Source organism: Microtus pennsylvanicus, chromosome 5 (assembly GCF_037038515.1).
Source record: "Microtus pennsylvanicus isolate mMicPen1 chromosome 5, mMicPen1.hap1, whole genome shotgun sequence".
Classification (NCBI taxonomy): Eukaryota; Metazoa; Chordata; class Mammalia; order Rodentia; family Cricetidae; genus Microtus; species Microtus pennsylvanicus.
Window position 1 is genome coordinate 129895551 of NC_134583.1, and position 12245 is coordinate 129907795.

At 35.3% G+C, this 12245-nt stretch overlaps 1 pseudogene; it reads right to left on the reverse strand.

The window, feature by feature from the left end:
- Window positions 1-9773: 9773 nt before the first annotated feature.
- Window positions 9774-11840, reverse strand: LOC142850580 (dnaJ homolog subfamily C member 21 pseudogene; annotated as a pseudogene).
- Between the last annotated feature and the right edge of the window lie 405 nt (window positions 11841-12245).

Genomic DNA, 12245 nt, shown 5'->3' on the forward strand with positions numbered 1-12245 from the left:
TGTTTCCTTATTATGGTGTTTAATAAAAATGATGGGGAAGCTCAGCCAGTCACATTTGGCTAGGGTGTGGCTGCCTGGGGTCAGGGAAAAAAGACCTGGGGAACCAGGTGTGCTTGCTCTCTCTCTGTCTCTGTCTCTGTCTCTGTCTCTGTCTGTCTCTCTCTCTCTGTCTCTCTCTGTCTCTCTCTGTCTCTCTCTCTCTCTGTCTCTCTCTGTCTCTCTCTCTCTCTGTCTCTCTCTGTCTCTCTCTCTGTCTCTCTCTCTCTCTGTCTCTCTCTCTCTCTGTCTCTCTCTCTCTCTCTCTCTCTCTCTCGGCTGTGTGTGGTGCTCGCTGGACCCCGGTCGTGTGAGTTTCTCCGTTTCCAATTATTAAATTATATGCATTGTTTTTGAGCTGATCTGGTTAAGTCTAACTACCGGTCGACCATGCCCATCAAAAAAATTTACAAGCAGAAGTACTCTGATGCCTATAGCAGGCACACCAACTTGCAGAAACTTACAGGAACCTAACTTCATGACTAAAGTAATTTTCTTTGGGCATTATGATTTCCTTCTTTTTTATTACAAACAGCTACATATAAAACATAGATAGCAATACATGTCTCATCAAAGGATTCTCTGAATATTCCTAAAATGAGAGAGAATTTGCACAATTAAGAACTGATTAGGACTGCCCTTTCGAATAAATCAACTTAGGAACTCAGAAAGCATTAGTCAGAAAAACATTTAGAAAAGTTTTTCCATCATATTGTAGAAAATGACTACCATTTGTAAAATATAAGTTTTTACTTATGACTGTAACAAAAAGTCTAATGTCCATCAGTATTTTTATCTTTAATAAAATGATATTACAGACATTCACGCTCATACCTGCCTGACTCAACTGAACTTTCATAGGAGAATGGAAGATTGTAAAAGAAGCAAGAAAATACCTATTTTAGTTCAAGTCATATCCTTGGTAATAAATAACTTGACTTCCTTTAGTTTTATGTTTCATGTGTTCATCTTAGAAATAAATTCAATAGTCACATCATTTTAAATGTTATTACAAGGATGCATTTAGTCACTGTGTAAACTCCATGACTGTAGGCAAATATGAAATGTGTCTGCTACCACAAAAAATGATTCTGCAATTTCTATTTGATTGCTCAATGTCAGGGTACTTTTGCCTACTTATTATAGAAAATGCTCCTTATGAGGCAAATACCACAGGATACTGCTAATAAATACAGGAATTACAAGTGCATAGGGTGTGCTTAAGGAAGCTTGGAAGTCTAATTGGAGAAACAGATAGGAAATAATCCCACAACTGGAATATAATTTGAGACTATGGGAGTGCTATGTAACACAGGAACTGTGATGAATGATGAGAACAGTGCTCATTTGATCCGGGTATCGTGGACTGAGTTTAGTCAGTGTATAAGTCTGTTTTCCCATCAATACAAACTTTATAATTCCAGTAATCAAAAGATGAAGCAGCTCTAGAGTGCAACATGAAATTCTGTAATTACAATCTATGTCTGAATAAAAGCACTTTGCTAAACTTTTCTTCATTTTATCATTACATGTCTTTGCATAGTAAGATTCAAATAATTAGTGTACAGAGAAGAAACTGCACACTGTCAGCAACAGCTCATTAGTTTAGAGAAAGTGGCATCTCTCCGCCCACCTGCCATAGCTGCCATTACTCATGGAAATTACACACTGAGCACCAGTTAGAAACATTTTTTTCCTTACCAGCAAAGTGAGGGCTCCTTGTAGAATATTTTAAATGCATAATAACTCAGAATAATTATAATGTATGCTACAATAGACTTCTGTTTTCGCTTTTTAGGACAGAGGAAGGGATAAAAATACCTCTCGTTGGGGATGAAGAAATGGGAAGTGATGAAAAGCACTGGTTGGTCCTTTGGTGGACTTGGGTTCAGTTCCCAGCACTCACACAGGTCTTACAACTGTTTGTAATTCCTGTTTTAGGGATTCTTTCTTCAAATCTCTGTATTCACCATGTATGAACTCACTACATTGACTTGTATGCCAGAAAAAAATGCCTGTACCATAAAATAATAATCTAAAAGACAATTGCTTCTTCATGGGCATTTCATTTGTGAGTAGTAGCCATATTTTCGAATTTTTATATGTGGCTCTTATAAAGAAATATTCTTTCCATTTTCAAAATAGTTTATCACAATCTAGAAACTAAATCATTTTCAAGGGATGGTTTATGTGTGCCTAATGATTCAGTTTGAGATATATGCCTTCTAGAAAAAAAAGATAAATCTCTTAAGAATCAGTTATAAGCAAAATGGTCTTTATTACGTGGATGCACTGCCCCACAATTATGTGGTTACACTCTGTTAGACTTTCCAATGCACTTAACAGTGAGTTAAAATTTCTCTGAGTGGGAAGAAGGGTTTGTCAGGGGTTCTCAGTGTTTCTTTGGCTGTGTAGCCTTAGCAGTTTTGCTTTTTATTTTGTATGACAGATATCTAAACTTAAAACCTCCTTCAATGAATATTCTCCAGATCTCTCAGCAAAGAAATACAACAATGTGCCAATGGAAGAGATACTGTACTAATTGTAATATATTAATAACAAAATAACACAATTTTAAAAATGCATTGGAGATGGGAAAAGAATCAGTAAATGTGGAGAATATAAAATCCACATGATACAAAAAAATGGGAAGAAAACAGGCATGTATAAAAATGGAAGGGGCTTCAAAGATAGAAAGAAAAAATGTCAACTTGTACAATGTTTGCAAAATAAAGGTCAAAAGAAAGACCACTGTATACTTGACAGAAACATACTTTGAAGAATAATGATTTGACATTCCTAGTATTTGTGAAAATTGTTATTAAATTATAGTTTCATGAGGCTCAATGGAGAATACAAATCAAAGCATTCATTTACAGTGAAACAAGTTATAGTTGTAGATACTGAAAAAATATTGAGAGATTAACATTTTAATAAAATCTTAATTGATAATTATATATTTAATTATGATTCTTAATAAAAAGCAGAATACATATACTTCAGATAAATCTAATGGGATTTAGAGCTAAATGTGTGCCATAAGAAATGCTAAAGGAATAGAATAGATGGTATTCCAGATTCACAGAGAATCCTAAAATAAAAAATTTTCAAATAAATGCATGTGGTACATATATTTATTTTTTTTCTATTGAAGTCTTTTATTTGAAAAATACATTACCATTTAATAAGAATTATAATAGTGCATTGTGAGGTTTATCATGCATGTGCAAATTTATTATGTGAATATATAAATAAGTATAAAAAGTATAGAAATAATGGAGGTAATCAGGCAGAGAAATTTTATATATAAAAATCAATAAAGTAGCATCAACTTGATGTTGCTTGTAATAAATCTTGGTACAGATTTTAAGTCTTAAAATTTCTAAAATAATAACTAAATTTAATGCAACATTGTTGCTGCTATTAAGTCAGTTGATTAATTAAAATTTTATACTAGAACTAGTTGTTGGAAATTTTAAAAAGGGCAAAATAAAGAATGGAGCGAAAACAAGGTCGGAATGAGACGTGTAAAAACACAACACAATGTTAGGTATATACTTGGTACAGTAATCCTATTCAATTTTAAGAGACTCCTGGTTGGATAAAATTTATATGACCTAACTATATCCCATAGACCAGAAAAACTCACTTTAGATTTGAGGAATGAATGGGTAAATAGAGTTTTAGAATGTAAATTTAATTTAGGGCAAATATATTGAAGTTAAAATGACAAAGTAAAGAAGTGCAACATGCAAAAGAAAGGATGAAATAGTTCATGTGAGTATAATGAAGTCAGACAAAAGAAAGGGATACAAGGGACAGGACCAGATGTAACAAATGTATTTCCAAATTATGAAATAATAAATGAATCATAAAAACAAATGAATTTCAAATAGTATATGAATCAGATAATTACATAACAAATGGAACTACAAAGTAAAACAGATAAATAAATCGATGAAAACATATATTCCAACAATCCTATCTCATTTTTTAGAAATAGTGAACAGAAAGAAAATCAATGTATAGATTCAAGGAACATCATCAACCACCTTTCTCATAACAGACTACTGTTGAGTATAGATCAAAGTTTATGAAGAAGACATTATATGAAAAAATAAAATAAGTGTATTTATTCTGGTCTGAAATCAGATATTCCATCAGGATCATTGAGTCAGCAAACTAAAGATCAATAACTAAAGGAACCTAAAACACAGGGAGAATATCACTAATAGAAATTTACAGGAGGAAACTTGATTAGTTCTCAATGAAAAACTAGTGAAAAAGATCCCAGATCAATGTTCTAAGATTTGATCTAAAGAAACTAAATAAAGAGCACATTAAAAACAACTAAATGTGGAAATAAGGGAAATACATTTGGACAATTTATTTAAAAAAAACAGGAAAATAAAACCAACCAAGTTAAAATATCTGCAACAAAAGAAGGAAAAGAAGACACTTCTTAGCTGTAGATGATGGTTATCAATATTCCTAATGCTGTGACCCCTTAATACAGTTCCTCATGTTATGGAAACCCCCAACCATAACATTCTTCTCATTGCTACTTCATAGTTGTAATTTTGTAACTCTTAGGAATCATAATGAAAATATTTTCAGAGAGATAGAAGTTTGCCAAAATGGCCAGGAGCCATGGATTGAGAACCATGGCTAGAGGTTAGCTGTAAATAGGAAGATGAGCTAGTGTTTAAAACACATTGAAATTCTTTGCACATAATATTCATAAACCATATTCACTTCCAATTTTATTAAGATTGCAATGGAAACTATTGAAATTTAAAATTAAATGTCCTGTGTCAAAAGAAACACTAAAAAGTTAAAAATGTTTCTGAAAATACTTTGAAATATTTGTCAAGAAATGGAGCAGGAGAATATAAATTGTGTACACTGAGTGTTTTCATAATTTATAAAATTTAGTAATAGAGGACTCCTGAGCATTTAAAAATATAAACAGAGTTTTATAAGTGCTTACAACAAGTGAAAAGGTTAGATGTCAAGAAGGGAAATGGAAAGATAATCTGCACTGGGTTTTGTGACAATGAACTTTTAATTAAGGGATTTCATTTGTGGACTAGTAAGTTCATCAATACGGCTGAAATCTAAGATTTCTCTTCAAGGTAGTTCCTTCTCAAAGAGATGTTGCATAGCCCAGTTGTGTATAAATCCTACCTCCTTTCATTTAAACCTTTTCAACCTGACTTTTATTTGTTTGTTCACCAGTTGAACAAAATACACACAAGTCTTTAGGTGAATTACAAGTTAAAATAATATTGTATTCCTAGGCACTGACACTGTTTGTTACCTTAGAAGAGATTTCACGTACTACCAATGTTATAATAACCAGAATGTTCACAGACTGTTTTCTGTTATTTTATGAAACAAGAACAATTAGCTCCCTACATCACTAAATGAACAGAGCAAGAACGGGTATTGAAAGTTACAAGAGAGAAATAGCTGTTGAATTTAGAATGAGAAGGAGGAAGGAGATAAAGAGAAAGAATAGAGGAAGATCCACTAGCAATGGAAATACCAGCTGGTAATCAACTATGGGAGTTATGAAGGTGAATTACAGAGGGCTATGTTTTATTCATTTACTTCTGTTTATTCACTTTAGATGTGTATAGCTAAGGGTGTGAGTTTGACGCATATGTGAGTTTGCCTTGGCTCATGTGCAGTTCAGAGGGAATGTTAAGGATTCAGTTCTCTACTCCCACCATATGAGTCAATGGCATGAAAATCAGGTCTTCCAGGGTGGCAGCTTGCCCTTTTACCTGCTGATCCATCCCAATGGCCCAAGAGATGGATTTGAAATAGCACAGCAACCTACCATTGGGGAGGAAAGCCTGTTTGATATATAGCTGAAGTTTTGCTAAGAATGAAAACCATTTCTCTTTCCCTGAGAGCTGACTTTAAGATTTTACAAATAATGCCAGAGCTTGGAACTGAGTAACCTTCCAGAACTCATGACAGTAATAATTTCAGGCATACTTTGCAATGTAAGTGATAATATATTCTTATGCATTTATATAAGGGAAGGTGATTTTTATTATTCCTTTTATTTATTGAGATTATAAAAATTACATCATTTCCCCTTTGCATTTCTCTCTCTGAAACTTTTTATATACCCCTTATTCCTATCTTTTTTCATTAACTGTTGTTACATACATATATATGTGTATATGTGTATAATTATAATTTGTAATACACACATTACTGGGAAACAGAATTCTAAAAGTGTCTCTATTATTAGCAGACTATCTGAGAGGGGTTTATCTTCTAAAACTAATAAAAACAAATGCTACATTGTGTTGTGACGGGGTCTTGTTGCCCACAGCTCTGTCTTACAGGTGGACCTTCAGCTGCACACTGTTGGCTCGGCTTAGGTTTCCATCGACCACACACAGAGTGCAGGTCTTTGTTTGCTGTTTGTTTACATTTTTATTATTTCTTGCGAAAATGTCCCTCAATTACTTATCTACTTGAACCTTAAAACTACTTATCAATGTTTAGAGTTAGTCAGTGACTTTGAAATGTCTATATGTGAATTCCACTTATAAATGATAAACAAAGTGAGTCTTTTGCTCCTTGTTGCCTCCACTGTTGTAGCTGATGTTCATATATTGGGTCAGGAGGCATTTTTTAAAATGTGATTTCCTCACTAACAAATATTTCACCATGACAAGACTCCTAATACAGGACTACAAGCTACAGCCCATACTAGTAAGTCTGATGTCTATGATGAGTTTTTTGTCTTCATTACCAGTTTTAATTTTGTATCTTGCCTATGCTACTGAGATTCAGTTTTACTGAACACTTGACATACATTCATTAAAATGGTACATCTCATAAGAGTGGGAACAATGACCAAATCTGCTATCTTGTGGCAATTCACAAAGAGTGGGAAAATACCAGAGAACTACATCCCAGATAAAATCTCTATTCTAGCATTATTCAGAAATAAATGATGAAGTAGACAATAGTCTTTAAAAATAATTAAGCAAAATTGTACAAAAAAAATCCCCTTTGACTATTTACAATTATCTTGCATTGAGACAACATATGGTACTTAAGAAAAACTATCAATCATTATTTTCCATATTTCAAGGACTTATTTTAAACTTAAATAAATATTTTAGTAATCATCCAACAGTAAAGTTGGAGGGAAATTATGTAAAATCCTACTCCTCGTGTTGTTGATACTTAGGTCATTCTGAGAGTGCTACCTACCATTTGGGATCAACATTAACTTTATCTATGATGCCTGCTCCAGGGCATCTCCTAAAGAATTTCATGAATATTCCAAAAACAATCAGTGGGGAAAATAATATGTGATGTTTCACTTTAAGTTAGAAATATTGCTCAGATAATTTGTTAGTGTTCTATTATTTCTTAATGTTTGAAATTTCTTAATAATTTGCATAATTACCTTAGTAGAAATGGGTCTTGGGGTTACTACCTGCCCAAGCTGCGAAGTTAATAAATGGTAAAAACAAATAGCAAAATCTACCAAGCTGTCCTTTAATAGTCTTTGACTGTGTGTCGCATATCTGAAGACATAACTTCTATTTCCACAGCTTGCTTATGTATCCGTCACATGCACGAATCCTGGGTTTTATTCTAATGATTGCTGCCAATCTTTATTCATGTGCTCTAATAGGGCTTATCATGAACATGCGCCCTTCTAGAAATGGCTTATTTAAGATCCAAATTAAATACAAAATATAGATATGACTTATGTCATAAATATCACAAAATTAATTTGTAGAATTATGCTACATTTTGATTATTCAAAATACAGACAGATAAATTAAGAAACAGTTTAAAGAAAGATTTAAAATCTAGACAAATACAAGGTAGGAGCATTTTATGTTTTCTTTTTATAGTTTCATGATTTCAAGCGAATTAAAAACATTAGCTGGTGCTAATGAATGTATTGACAAAGCAATAGCAAATTGTTTTATTCTCCACTGTTTAGGGTATGTTTTAAAATGTGGCACAAGAATATGTACAAAATTTTAGTAAAATGATAAAACATTTACTTAATAAAAAATATCTCTGTCCAGGCATTTCCATACTTGGCAGTGTGGGCTCTGTCTCAGCTAAAAGTCAGCATACATTGTTTCTATATGACTTATGAAAAATAAATGTTTATCTAAGAGTCATTAAGTATTGATATTATAAAAATGAATATGGAAGTATAAATCAATTCTCAGTTTCTATATACTCTGTTGGATAACTGAAGATCTACCGCCTGCTGTTGAAAGTGTGATTTGCAGCAGATATTTTGATAGAGACTGAAACTTCATCCATTCCATCAGAGTTATGCAGCTCTTGGAGAAATTTTACTGATGTAACAATGGGAGAGATGACCTGTTGGGACAAATTAAGTCCTGGCCTTCAGCTGCTCTAAGCTGCTAGAACCTTCTAAGTGAAGTTACTAGAAGCTGTGCCTAGTTAGAGGCTCAGAGGATGGGATTATTACCTGTTGCCATTGACTGCAATGTATTTAAGTCTACATGGTGTTAATAAAGAGGGGCTTTGGTATTAGTGTTAAAAGGTCTGCGTGTTGGTCTGTCTTTGCGTGTGTATTCTCAACCTCCAGCCCCTTGCCCGTAGCTTATGAACTGGGTTCTAGTGCACAGAGCGCAGACACAGGGGCGCTGTGCTTGGCAATGACCATGAAGAATGGAGTACCCACTTGGCTCAGGGACTAAAACAATTGCAATTGTTCAATCACTGGATCCTAGAGTAGATATCACCACCCAGAACTAACTTTTAAACAACACAACAAAATCTAATTTAAAAAAAATTTTAATTAAATTAAATTGTATTAATTTAATGCTATTCTACATTAAAATATCACAAAACCAAAATAGAATCCAAAGGAAATTGAAATTCTTGGTGGAGTAGGAGTGTGGTAAATGTCATTAATTCCAACACTTAAGAGACAGAACAGGTAGATCTTGATGTGTTCCAGGCCAACCTGGTCTACAGAGTGTGTTCCACATCACCCAGGTGTACATACTGAAACTATCCTGATAGAAAGAAGATGATAGATAGATAGATAGATAGATAGATAGATAGATAGATAGATAGATACATACATACATACATACATACATACATACATACATACAAAGATAGACAGACAGATGATGGGCGGGTGGGTGGGTGGGTGGATGGGTAGATGGATAAATAGAGAAGCAAGTTAAGGTAGGTAGGTAGATAGATAAATAGATATGGATATATAAGAGAACAAACTTATCATTGAAAGAAAAGCTACATACTTGTTCATAATTTTCAATGTGCAGATCACCTTAAAACTGTAGCTAGACTCAGACCACTTTAGCCAGGGAAGCAGATAGGCTAACTGCAGATCCTCACCCACACCTCTTCCCTTTCAAATCCAATACCCAACTGTCATCCCTAACATCCTGTTGTGTTCCCCCTTCCTACCACGCTTCTCAGTCGACTGTCTTACTGGCAGGCTGCATTTTGCAGTTACAATGAAAGGGCCAATCACTTTATTACTGATCTATCTTACATGTTCAATAATTTCTAAAAGTAAACTTCCAGGCCATTGACAAGAGAAAAATAGGCATCTAATTTAATGAAAATGATCTTTAGCTTAATTCATACATATTTTAAATGTGTCCGTTCAATGTATACATATTTTAAAACAGCATGCTAGAATAATATATAGAAAATTTTATTTTTTTATGTGTCAAAATAATTTAATTTTCCCTGTACATTTCTGTTCACATGAGAAATCAAGATACACATTTATAATATTTACCTGTCATGAAACATTCAAGTGAATTTCAGATGGCATAGGTAGAATTCAATCACTAGTGAAATGTTTAAAAATATAGATATATTAAACAAAAATGTCTTTATAAGATAAAAATAATCTTCCACAATGCAATAAATTGCAGATCACTGAAACTTTAACTCTAGATTATTTCAGTTCAGTTTTTGTTTTCAAAATCTAGAGACAGAATTAAAAAAGAAAAAGAAAAGAAAGACTTGGCAGAATTCCTATCTGTTTTTACGCTTCTCTTTCTTGTTTCGACTACTTGTTACACTGTTTAAAGATGATGATGCTGAGGTTGCTCTTGCATGACCAGTAGCCTTTAGATGATCAAAAAGTTTATTCCGAGATGGAAATTCCCTATGGCAGGTTGCACAGTTGATAAGGACTTCACTCACTGTTTGTGGTTCAGCAGGTATTTTGACAGATTTTTTCACATATTTGGTTTTCTTTCCTTTGGATTTAGGAACACTTTTAGCTTCACTCTGTGGAGCCTCACAGACTTCTGTGGTCTCTGTGACACAGACATTTTCTTGGGGCCTATTTTCTAATTCTTTGGCAATATCTTCATTTACGTTACCATCTTCTGGGTCAGCCTTTACTCCTTCTTCAGTTCCATTTTCATTGAAATTGCTATCATAATTCTGGGCTGATTTCTGTTTCTTTTTCTTCTGTTTTTTAGAAAGCTTTTGCTTTGGTGTATCTTCTATTTCTTCCTCAGAATTGGCATCCAATAAATTTTCATCCATTTGCGCTCCTGAAAAATGTTCTTCCTCTTCCTCCAACTGCTGCTTTAACAAGGCGACCATTTCTCGATGCTTCTTTGACTTCTCGTGGTTCTTCATGGCCTTTTCTGTCTTGAAGGACTTGTCACAAGCTGGGCAGTAAAGGTCATCATAGAGTTCAACCTCCTCAGCCTCATCGCTGTCTTTCCCATCCAATCCGTGTCTGGGCTCCTGTTCCTCCACTTCATTTTCATCCGATCCATCTCCAAACTCCTTCTCGTACCTCGCTTCCATCTCCTGGAGCTCCTTCTCCAAGTTGGCCATAGTCATCCAGCTCTGCTCCCTGTACTGCTCTGCCAGTTTGGCTTGCTTCAGCTTTTGCTGCCTCCGCATCTCCTCCGCCTTCCTCGCCTTCTCTGCGTTCTGCTCCTCTACAAGCTTCCGATGAGCCTGCACCCTTTTGTCTCGTTTTCGAATGAAGGCTACAAGCTGGCGCACCAGTTCATTTTTCTCTTTCCTTGCTTTGTCTCGAATTTTTTTGTTTTCTTTTTCCATCGCCCGTTTTTCCCAGCGATTTGATGCTTGCCGGGTATCATATTCTTCCTTCCAAGCAAAATTCTTTTGTGTGCAGAAACTCTGCCAGTAAGCGTAGAAAGGATGGACCACCGTGTCATAGTCACTCTGGGAGTCCCCGAAGTTTGGAAAATCCTCAATATCTCCGTCTGACACACATTCTAGTTCTTCTTTTGCAATTAGCTCAAAGACATCACGATACACTGCATAGAAACCCTTCTCATCATCTCCATAGCCGGAGTAACAGGTAACAGTGAAGTAACGAAGCAAATCTAAACTGTCATCTTGGTATTCTCCATCAAGCCCTCCTTTAAGTAAGGCCTCTCTATGATTATCATACCATGCTCTTTCCTGGGGGTCGCTCAACACATCGTATGCAGCTTGAATTAATTTAAACTGCTCGGCTGCTTCTGCGGCATTATCCAGATTTTTATCCGGGTGCCACCTCAGGGCCAGCTTCCGATAGGCCTTCTTGAGCTCCTCCTCGCTGGCGTCGCGCCGCACCCCCAGCGCCTCGTAGTGACACTTCATGGCCGGCTGGACACGGGGCCGGGGCCGGGGCCGGGGCCCGGGGCGGGGCCGACGCCCGGGCCCGGGCCGAAGCGGTGGCGGCGGCGGCGCTGCTTGTCCTCTCCTCCGGCGGGAGCCCGGTGCCAGCAGCCCGCCACCCAGAGAGCCCGGCGAAATTATAAATAAATTAGAGAAAAAAATAATTTGATTTCATTTTCTGATATTTTTATTTTAAAACTATTTTTGAATTTAAATATATTTGATCATACCTTTGTCTCTCCTGAATCCTTCCAGATCTTCTCCCCATTCTTACCCAAATTTTAAGCTCATTCTCAAGAAACACACTAAAATTCAATTCTACAACAATCCCTGCTGAAACAAACAAAAAAATGAAATAAAATCACAACCCTAAACCAAGCGAAACAAAACAAAACAAAATCCCACCAAACTGTAACCAAATGAAAGCACACAAAAACTCTGCAGTCCATTATATGCTGGTCCACTATTTCTAATCATGAGATCTTCCCTGCAGTGGTTGATACATCCAGTGTTTTCTATTGGAGGAAACTGAA